The following is a 10183-nucleotide window of genomic DNA, read 5'->3' as shown; positions in this document are numbered from 1 at the left end:
ACAAGTGCCAAAAAACACTCTACCATTGACCACCTGAGCATTAAAACCAGCTAATCCCTAAGCTCCAGATCTACCAACACCTGAGCATAAAATCCAGCCAGTCTCTGAGTTGTTCAAGATCAGGGATTGACATCTAAACAATTCCCACCCTGAGAATCTTCTCCATGGGAAATCTCTGCCCCTAACAAGTCCTATATAAGTTCTGTACATGTTCAGTTGCCATCTGCCCAATTCTGCCCTGGCTGAGGCAGTCCTCTCCTGGATTCTTCTATTTGAAATAAATATCGTGAATGAGTTTTGTGTGAAGACCTTTGACTGGATTGATCAGAAGCTTTGTAGTGTGTTTGAACAGAGAAGCTTTGGTCACCTCTGCTGGCAAACCCCCTTAAAGGAGCAGAGCAGAAGTAGCCACTCTTCACCAGAGACTGCAACATTTCTGCAATGGTTTCCCATCAACTCCAGTGAAGCAGAGAAGTTACAAATTGCCTGATGCTGAGAAAGAAATTGACATCTCTTTTAGGAAACTCCCTAGTCTGGTAAACAGAGAAGCATTGGACAACTCTGCTAGGAAACTCCCTTAGGGAAGTGGAGTGGAACAGCAATGGTTGTCTCTGCTTTGAAGCTCTCTTAGCAGAATGAAGCAGGGCCCAGCTGTGATGGCTCTATTTTGTAGGGCAGCAGTATTGCTACATCCTTTAGGGGAACATTGCCAACTGGAACACAGCTTCAGGTCTAGCCAGATTTCCCAATAGTCAGTATATGTCATGGACCATCTTTGACAGTATACCACTTACCAGGGTAGGGGCATGGGGATTAGAACATAGGTAAAGAGAATGAAGACACAAGTGAAAATAATAAAACAGAAGTAGAGGACAGTACCAGGAGGGAGTTCCTGTGAATACTGTGTATCTTCCTGCATTTAATTTTTCATATACTTTTTTTATATGTGTAAATGTTTTGCTGCCTACATCCATGCCTGCAGGCCAGAAAAAGGCAGCTGATCTCATTACAGATGGTTGTAAGCCACCATGTTGTTCCTGGGAATTGAATTCAGGACCTTTAGATGAGCAGGAAATGCTCTGAATCACTGAGCCATCTCTCAAGAACAATTTTTCAAACAGTTTTATACCCCAATAGAACAGAAGGAAGAAGACAAAATACTGCTTTTGCATAATGCAAAAGACAGCTAGAACAGTTACTTCCTTCAATACTTTGAGCCAAGTCCTTAATTATTGAGAAAAACATTCTGTTATTCAGGGAGAGAACCCTTCCTAGACCAAGTATGCAAAAGGCAGCCATTCCCTAAGTCAAACCTCTTAATTCAAAAGAGGTAGCAGAAGTATGTTTGGATTCTTTCAGCTTTGCATAAGGGAGAGTGGATTTACCTGTATGGGAGTGGATTTACCTTCCTCTGCTGTCTCCCCTTTCCTTCTCTTCTCTCAAATCCTCCCCTTCTGCTTCTCTTTCCCCTCTTTTCCTTCTCAATTTCTATTTTCTCACCCTTTGTGTTTCTTTTTTTTTCTTTTTGTGAACCAGACTTAGGGTAGAGCCATCTTATGAAGATGGACTCACAAATGAGAAAATGCTTCTCTCAAACTTCCCTGTGGGGCATTGTATTGATCAATGATTAGCGAGAGAGGGACAGCCCACTGTGACTGGTGCCATGTCTGGGCAGATGACCCTGGAGTGTACAGAAAGACAGCTGCCTGAGTCATGGATAGCAAGCCAGTGAGCAGAATTCCTCCATGGTCTCTGCTTCAGTTACTGCCCTGACTTCCTCAGTGATGGACTGTGACTGGGATGTGCAACCTAATAAGACCTTTCCTTACCAAGAGACATTTGGTCATGTGATAAAATATCGTGTCAATATAAAGCCAACTAGAATAGCCCTGCTTTTCTCTGGCCCAGTATCCATCCATGTATAAACAGGACCTGCAGTGGCTGGACTAGATGTCATACCAATTGGTACCAGTGCTTGACCAGGCAGATGAGATTCTTCAGCTTGGGTGGACGATACTTCAGGTAGTTACTCTGCAGTTCTGTGACACTGGTGGAGAACTCGCCTTCCTTCCCCAGGGAGGTGCACTCATTGATGAGCCTTCTGTAGACTTGGGGGTCAGGCTTGTTGTAGACATTGACATCACCTATAAAGGAGGCTTCACTTAGTTAACACCACAGCTCTTTTTTGAGGTTCTTTGGTTTGTCGGGGTGATAAGCTCACAGACTGTGGGATTCTGTGAACAGGGCAGAGGTTGACCACTGTAAGCATCATTCCCCATACATCCATGTGCCCCAGCACACCTCAGGACTGCATACACCATGTGGTCCTAATATAGTGCCTTCCTCACAGGCCTGGAGACAGTGGTGGGAGGAAACATCATACTGAGGTCACACACAAGAGGGCTGCACGGTCATCTAATAATGGTCAAGCACATCCTGTGTGCCCAGTATCTTCTGCACAGGGCTTGTCATGTGTCTGTACTCCTGCTCATGCCAGATTTACTGTGGAGCAGTCTGCTGCATTTTATATAATGCATCTCAGGCTTACAGAGTCTGATATTTGTTTGTGTTCATGAGAAATTATACATGTATGAATGAAGGTAGTAGAGGACATTGGGTGTCTTCCTTTATAGTTTGTCACCTGATCCCTTTTTTCTCTGTGAGCAAGGACCTGGGCTGGCATCCAGAAAGCCACAGAGATTCTCCTGTCTCTGCCCCCATAGTGCCAGGGTTAAAGATCCATGACTAACACTTCCTAAGTTAGGTGGATGTTGCGGATTTGAACTCAGGTCCTCGTACTTGCTCAAAATTACCTTTATCCACTATGCTATCTCCCCAGTCACTGTGTTTACATTGTGGTACGTAACTTAATATCACGTGACTTTATTTGTCTAGTTTCTGAGAAGAGCAGGGTGTATGTGTGTGTGTGTCCTATGAACTTTTAGATGGACAGCATGCTATGGAATAGCTGTGTGCAATTGTGTGTGGGTGCATGCGCACATTTGAGTGGATTAGGCAGGCAGCAGGCTATGTCTTAGGTGTGTGCACATGTGTGTCTGTGGCTACAGCAAGCCATACCATCAGGCTTTGATGCTGACATAGGACAAAGTCACCTTCTGATGGAATTGGGGACATGCCCAATCACTCACTGACTCATGGGCTTATTTTAAACTTGAGGATCCAGCAGAATAGGGCTCATTGGCTATGTCATCTTGGGTAGGGTTGTGGCAGGGTCCTCTCTTGGGATGTCACCCACACTGCCATTTCTAAGGGGTTCTTCTGTGGTGGCCTTACTTCCTTACTAGAAAGCTGCCTGAGGTTGGGGAAGTCTATGATCAAGACAGGTTTCTGGGAGAACCGCATTAGAGTGTATTTCTGGATCATTCCCTATGGGCCCCCTCCCTTTGCAGCTTCCCACAGCATGTGGCTGCTCCTTCTCCCAGGCTGGCCTCTCATTCCCTAATGCCTGAGACTCTACTGTTTCTATGCTCTCCTAAGCCAAGACCAATGACCTTGTCTTTAAGTTAACAGCAGCTGTTCACACAGTGGCCATTATGGGGTCCTGTGTTCCCCAAATATAAAGCCTCAAGTATTCTCTACACTTCCCAATCTCCAGTGTGCTTTCAGGGGGGTCCCTGGTTGTCTTTGGGTAGAGCTGGGTAATTTTCAATTTTGAAGATACATTGTGTGTCAGGCCTGGTATAAGATCTTAATGTAGAGGGTCATTTCATGAATAATATAACATGTGTATGCATGCTGGAGGCTGGGGTCATGACGGCTGGGTTTCCAGGATTCCTGATGCAGATGGCACTTCTCTGACAAGATATGCATTCTGCACTAAACCTCCCACAGATACCCAGGCCTCTGTCCATGTCTGAAGTTTCCATTGTGAAAAGATGAATCAGTTATTAAATTTCAGTGAGTTCTCATGTTTAGAAAGACAAAAGCCAGTCAGTCACAAATTTTGCTGGTAAACTGATGGGTCGTTTAAGGTGACTTCATTTCCTCAGTGAGGCAGCCTGCTACTTAATGTCCGATGGATTCTCATTCCCCACTCCCAAATTCTAAATCCCAGCTCATCTCTAAAGTGATCCTCTGTTTGGGTGAATTTCTCTAATGATAAATACTTTCAGTTCAGGAAAAGGAGGTGTGGGTTAGCGAGATTGTTAGTAATGTAATTAGCTCACAATCATGAGGACCCATGTTGGAAGCCCAGGACTCATGGAAACACTGGGAGTGGTTGCACAGGATTGTAATTGCAGAGCTGGGGAGGTGAAGACAAGAGGATTCCCAGGGCTCTGTCCAGTCAGTCAAGATTAATGTGTAATTCATGGTCAGAGAGAGACCAGGACTCAGAAAAGATGGATGGCTGTTGAGGTGTTTTAGCCATGGTTCATGATCACATCCTCCGCACAATGAATCCACATATGACATGAGAGAGAGACAGAGACAGAGACAGAGACAGAGAGAAAGAGAAGAGAGGATGAAGGCATTCAGAGGGATGAGCTGAGGCTCTAGCTGGCTTACCCAGGATATCATAGGCCAGCAAAACATCAAACTCCACCTCCTGCCAGAGCTCGGAGGGTCTCAGCTTCAAGATTATCCCAGGGAGTTGTTCCTCCATGATTCGAGGACCCCAAATTTCACTGGGAAATTTTGCTTGCCCTATAACTGGCACAAGTGTTTCTCAATCTCCTTTAGGAATTCTTCTCATTGCTTTAACTGATCCTCAATACTGGTGAAATTGTTAAGGAACACCATGAGTTTGGCATCTGACCTGCCCATGAGCATTTTCCCTTTCCCCGAGGAGCCACCCTGAAAAACAAAATAAGAAAGACTAGGATCAGGGAGACCAGATGCTGAACAGCCTAAGGGTCCACCAGCTAGCGTGACGATGGATAGAGAAAGCTGGACTTGCACTGAGGAGTAAAATTAGGATCTATGTGGGAAAATAGATGGTTCTGGATCTCCTCATGGTAGAAGAGATAAGTCAGACTCAGAATGACAGACATCAGATTTTATCTCTGGAGTTTAGAGTTAAATATCTGTGTGTATGTGTGTGTGTGTGTGTGTGAGAGAGAGAGAGAGAGAGGGAGAGAGAGAGAGAGAGAGAGAGAGAGAGAAAGACAGACAGGCAGACAGAGGAGAGAGACAGAGACTATGAGAAAGACAGAGGGGTCTGAAGGAAATGAGGGGCAAGGGATGGCGATGGTGGTAGAAAGGGTAGCACATTTCCTCTAAGGTATAACCTAGATGTAGCTGCACTCATGTGACATGAAATGAGAAGGGGACTCTCTGGGAATGTTCTGATTAGAGGGATGGTAAATAAGAGGATGGTAGTCAGTGGGAGGAGAGTATATCCATATATAATTAATATGTACATATGAAAGTATTGTCAGGAACTTCATTGTTAGAATTGTTAGTTGGAGGGAATATGTTTATGCAATATCACATACTTATAACAAATTGGCATTTTCTTATCTAGAATAACATAAAAGTCATAGAACCACTGAAAAAAGAGTAAAAATGAATCCAAACCTATAAAACAACAATAAAATAAAGAAGAAAAAGAACTCATACTAAGGAGAACCTCCCTAAATAAAATGCTGAGAACAATCACTTAACACATGTGAACACCGGCCAAAGATCATTACAAATGTCATGTCTGAAGACCCATAGCCAAACATCAAAGGGAAACTGGGAAGTCTTTGGAAGGGAGAAGGAAGGATTATATGAAGGTTAGGGGTCAAGGATACTGCTGGGAAACCTACAGCATCAGCTAACCAGGATTCATAGAGGCTCACAGAGACTGAGCTGAAAACCAGGAAATGTACAAAATCAGTTAACCAGGATTCATAGGGGCTCACAGAGACTGAGCTGAAAACCAGGGAGGCTGCTTGGGACTGACCTAAACCTCTGCATATATGACATGGTTATGTAGATTGGTTTCTTTATGGAACTCCTAACAGTGGGAGCAAGGGGAGACTCTGACTCTTCTGCTGGCTTTTGGGAACCTGTTCCCCCTTCTGGGTCGGCTCATCCAGCCTTATGTGAGGGGAAGGATATGCCATGGCTAGCTAGTAGCCGTGGGAGGCCTTTCCTCTTCTGTATAGAAACTGTGAAGGAGTAGACTTGGAGGACACAGGGGAGGTAGGAAAGGAGAGAGAGAAAACCATAGTCAGGATGATGATGATGATGATGATGATGATGATGATGATGATGATGATGATGAAAAACATCATATCTGGGGACAGAAAGTTGTCTCAGTAGTTAAAAGACCCTGTTGTTTTTACAAATGTTCTGAGTTTAGTGCCCAGCACCCACGTAGTTCAGTTCACAACCACCTATGTAACTACAGCTAAAAGGGATGTGATATCCACTCTTCAGCTCTGAAGGCACCAAACTAACACATGCACAGCACATATCCAAACGAATTTAAAAGTAAAATGAGAAATAAACCAAGAGCAACATTATTTCTGCAGCTTTAACAGTGACTGAGACTTAGGTACTGTCATGAAGTTCGGTTTGACAGACTGTGACCCAAGCCTAGTAAGGGCCCATCAATCCAGCTACCCACACATGGGGTCCTGTCCTGTCCCATGTCACGTTTGACTTAGTCTACATGTCCTGTGCCATCACAGGAGGTGTGCAGAGAACACTGTACACACAGAAGGTAGGTAACCAACCAAAGGCCACACAGCAGTGTGAAGGTAGGTTCCTCTGATCCACCACCCTCCAGAAAACTACTTCCCCAAGCTTGGGCTCAGGTTCCCTGACTCTGAAATGGATGTGACCTTGGAGAGTGGAGCACAAACTGTAGTTGGGGCTCTTTTTCTAACACAGATGTGGGACCTGGGGGCAGAAACCACTACACGGCTGTGATCAGAGGTGGGGAACAGGATCACGGTTGCAGTCTGACTCCTGAGGGTCCTCTCCTCCCATCTGGGTCAGTTCAGGCTGAGAGGGGCTTACCTTCACCACCTTGGAAATCCTGACAGGGTAGTCTGGGTCTTGGAAGCCTCTCTCCTTCAGGAAGGCACACATGGTGTTGACGACAGTTCTGACATCATTACAGAAGCAGATGTTGGGTTGGAGGTAGTAATCTATGAATTTGTCCAGCTCTGAGGCATAGGTGCTGCTGAGTCCTTGTCCCATCCTCAGGCCCTGAGGCTTTTCTTCTCTCTGCAGTCTGAGGCTCCTGTGTCTCCCAGGATGGCTGAACCCAGGCACAGGGCTTTTCGGTTTTGCTTTCTAGGAATGGGTGAGGCTGCCAGTGTTTCCAAGTCTGTGATTCTGAGGATTCTGTGGGCACATGGCCAGAATGATTCATTGTGAACAATGCCCTGGGGAACTGTGAGAAAGGCTCCAGGAAAAGAGGTCTCAAAGGCACTTTGTTTTCTGTTGGATGTGGTATTGTGCCTCAGGTGACAAACATTTACATTTCATTTATAAGACATGTTTATTCATAACGCTAAGTGCCTACATAAAGAAGCTGGAAAAATCCTGCAATAGAGAGCTAACAGAATACTTAAAACTCTAGAACAAAAAGAAGCAAACTCACCCAGGAGGACTAGGTGAAGGAAAAAATCAAATTGAGAGCTGAAATCAACAAAACAGAAACAAAGAAAACAATTCAAAGACTTAATAAGACACAGAGTTGGTTCTTTGATAAAATAAACAAAATAAATAAACTTTTATCTACACTAACCAAAAGGCAGAGAAAGAATAACCAGATTAACAAAATCAAAAATGAAAAAGCAGGTATAACAATAGTCACAGAGAAAATCCAGATAATCATCAGGACATACTTCACAAACCTCTACTCCACAAAATTGCAAAACTTATAGAAAATGGACAATTTTCTGGATAAACATCACTGCATAAATCAAGGCCAGATGAATAAATTAAATAGACACATAACTGCTAAGTAAATAGAAGCAGTAATCAAAAGTTTTCCACCAAAAAAACCGCCAGGACCAGAGGGTTTCATCTCAGAATTCTACAAGATTTTCAACGAACTAATACCAATACTCCTCAAGTTATTCCACACAATAGAAACAGAAGAAACATTACCAAGCTCTTTTTGCAAAGCTACAGTTATCCTGATATCAAAACCACAGAAAGACACTACTAAGAAAGAGAATTACAGACCAATCTATTATGAACATTGAAGCAAAATAGTCAAAAAAAAAATACTGCCAAACTGAATCCACGAACACATCAGAAAACTCATACACCATGAACATGTAGACTTCATATTAGAGATGCAGGGATGTTCCAACATACAAAAATCTGTCAATGTAATTCACCATATAAACAAACTGGAAGGAAAAAAAAACCGTGATAATCTCATTAGACGCTGAGAAAGCCTTTGACAAAATTGAACACCTCTTTATGATAAAAGTCTTGGAGAAAGCAAAAATACAAGAAACATACGTAAAAAGAATAAAGGCAGTATACAGCAAGCCTGTAGTCAGAGACAGCCCGTTCATTGTTTGGTTGCCCAGATGCCAATATAACCATACAGAAACTGTATTATTACAACACTGCTTTGCCTATTAGCTCATGCTTGTTATTGGCTAGCTCCTGTATCTTAAAATAACCAAGTTATTTTAATATGTGTATTGCCATGTGGTTGTGGTCTACTGGTAAGTTTCCATATGTCTAGTGTCTGTCTCCTGCAGCAGCTACATGGCTTCTCACTGACTCTGCCTCTCTCTCTATCTTCTTGGAACACTTACCTTGCCCTACTCTGCATTGCAATAGGCCCAAAGCAGCTTCTTTATTAACCAATGGTATTCTCAGCATACAAAGGGGAATCCAATATAAGCAAGCCAACAATCAATATCAAACTAAATGGAGAGAAACTCAAAGCAATCCCACTGAAATCAGGAACTAGGAAGGTTTCCCACTTTCCATATCTATTCAAAATAGTATTTAAAGTTCTAACATGAACAATAAGACAAGAAAAGGCAATCAAGGGGACACAAATCGGAAAAGAAAAAGTCAAACTCTCACTGTTTCCTGATGATTTAATAGTATATGTATGTGACCACAGAAAACCTACCAGGGAACTCTTACAACTCATAAACACCTTCAGTAATGCATCAGGATACAAGATTAACTCAAAAAGAATCAGTAGCCTTCCTATACACAGATGATAAATGGGGTGAGATAAAAATCAGAGAAACATCACCCTTTATAATAGTAACAATAGCATAAATATCTTAGAGTAAATCTACCAAAACAAGTGGAAGACTTGTATGAGAAGAACTTTAAATATTTGAAGAAAGAAATTGAAGAAGACATCAGGAAATAGAAAAGATATCCCATGCGCTGGTGTAGATAGAATCAACATAGTAAAAATGGCAATCTTACCAAAAGCAATGCCCAGCAAAATCACAGACCTTGAAAAACAATACTTAATGAAAACATAAAAAAACAGGATAGCCAAAGCAATTCTGTACAGTAAATGTACTTCTGGAGGTATCACAATCCCTGGCATCAAACTCTATTACAGAGCTACAGTAGTGAAAACAGCCTGATAGTGGCATAAGAACAAACAGGACAACAAACAAAATCAAATAAAAAACCCAGATATCAGTCCACACACCTATAAACACCTGATTTTTGACAAAGAAGCTGAAAATATAAAATGGAAAATAGAAAGCATATTCACAAACAGTGCTAGCATAACTGAATATCAACACACAGAAGAATGAAAATAGATCCATATCTATTGCCATACACAAAATTCAAGTTCTCAACATAAAACCAACCACACTGAATCTCATAGAAGAGAAAGTAGAAAGTACACTTGAATGCATTGGCACAGGAGACCACTTTCTAAATATAACCCCCGTAGCACAAACACTGAGAGCAACAACTTGAAAATGGGGTCTCCTGGAATTAAGAAACTTCTGTAAAGCAAAGAACATGGTCAACAAGACAAAATGGCAGCAACAGAATGGAAAAAGATCTTCACCAACTCCACATTGGACAGAGGACTTATCTCCAAAACATACAAAGAATGCAAGAAACTTGACATCAAAAGAAGAAACAATCTAGGGGGCTGGAGAAATGGCTCAGTGGTTAAGAGCACTGACTGCTCTTCCAGTGGACCCGGGTTCAATTCCCAGCACCCACATGGCAGCTCACAACTGTCTGTAATTCTAGTTCCAGG

The 10183-nt window shown here is 42.6% G+C and overlaps 1 pseudogene; it reads right to left on the bottom strand.

The window, feature by feature from the left end:
• Window positions 1–1953: 1953 nt before the first annotated feature.
• Window positions 1954–7155, bottom strand: LOC148118625 (2'-5'-oligoadenylate synthase 1A-like; annotated as a pseudogene).
• Window positions 7156–10183: the final 3028 nt, after the last annotated feature.

Source organism: Myodes glareolus, chromosome 22 (genome assembly GCF_982192425.1).
Source record: "Myodes glareolus chromosome 22, mMyoGla1.1, whole genome shotgun sequence".
NCBI classification, from domain to species: domain Eukaryota; kingdom Metazoa; phylum Chordata; class Mammalia; order Rodentia; family Cricetidae; genus Myodes; species Myodes glareolus.
This window is presented reverse-complemented; position numbering and strand designations above follow the sequence as displayed.